At 47.6% G+C, this 1,203-nt stretch overlaps 1 long non-coding RNA gene across 1 annotated transcript; it reads right to left on the reverse strand.

Moving 5' to 3' along the window:
* Positions 1–202: 202 nt before the first annotated feature.
* LOC130197453 (uncharacterized) lies at positions 203–929 on the reverse strand. Its single transcript, XR_008832444.1, has 2 exons — positions 712–929; positions 203–605 (listed from the first exon to the last, which is right to left on the reverse strand). It is a non-coding gene; the product is annotated as an uncharacterized LOC130197453 (long non-coding RNA).
* Between the last annotated feature and the right edge of the window lie 274 nt (positions 930–1,203).

Below are 1,203 nucleotides of genomic sequence, written 5' to 3' on the forward strand. Positions count from 1 at the left end.
ACATGTTTTCATCGGTTGCTGATAAATACATCGTGGCTCGAGCACTCTGCGGCTCCATTGATTGGACAGAAACACAACATAGAGGAAGGGGAAAAAAATGATATGGACGCTCATCAACGGTCGAGTTGTGCGATGAATCACACACACAAGATTCAATTTAAAAGATTCATCATTGTGCAAGTCAAGAAAGTCGCAGACTGTCTCAGGATAGCTAACTGCTTAGCTTTAATAATTTACTTTCACAGTTTTATCATCGTATTATCAACAGTTTTCCGGGGGAAAATGCAAATTTGCTCGGGTGCAAACTTTTCTATTAAATTGCCGAACATCATGACGTGTCTTTCCAGGCACAACCCAGACAGGGGAGCATCAAAATGTTGGCCTCGTTGGTCCACCGGAAGAGGGCGGGGCTTCGCCTCCCTGTAAACCACGATGCTTCATCTCCAACATAACCAACATAAACAATAACAGCCCGACGCTTGGGCGTCTGGGAAGAGGATCTGGGCTCTTTTTTTTCCACAGCGAAGCCGATTACAGACGGAGCCGCTCATCGTGGCGCTTTGAAGCGGCTCGCTCAAGCCAACAAACGTAAACATTCCTCGGCCCTGAAGAGGAATAAAGGAATGAAACTTGAAACGGGTCGGACTCCCCCTCACGTATACACTCAGGATGGAGAATCAGTCCACCATTGTTTTCCCCCCGTTTCATTACCTTAGTACGGCCTTCAGCAATGTGTTGACGTTTTAAATAAGGCCGATCCGGTTCACTCTCCTGTGATCTCGTGGGTCACTATTTGTTGACATTATTTGTCTTCTTTTTTTGTTGCCCCCGGATATGCAGGCCAGGCCATCTGCATGATGCAGTGTGAGGCTTTGTTCTCCCCAATGCCATCACACAAAAAAAATTATCACTACAAAATCTCATGGCTGACAATGTGAAATTACATCCTCTCTGATCACCCCTTCTTTTTTTCCTCCACTGTCCCCACTCACTTCATTCCCTTATTAATATCCTTCCTCGTATCTTGCAATCTCTCTCTCCCTCGGTCCACCTCTGTCATAACCACCCCCCTCCTGTCTCTTTCTTCCTCCCCCCTCTCATCCCCTCCCGCTCTCTCCTCTCCCTCTGCTCTCCGGCATGTTCATTAGTCTGACAGGAGAGTGCTGTTAATCGCGGTGGAGGGAGGTGAGAGAGCCCCGGGTC

This window comes from Pseudoliparis swirei, chromosome 7 (genome assembly GCF_029220125.1).
Source record: "Pseudoliparis swirei isolate HS2019 ecotype Mariana Trench chromosome 7, NWPU_hadal_v1, whole genome shotgun sequence".
In the NCBI taxonomy this organism is placed as follows: Eukaryota; Metazoa; Chordata; class Actinopteri; order Perciformes; family Liparidae; genus Pseudoliparis; species Pseudoliparis swirei.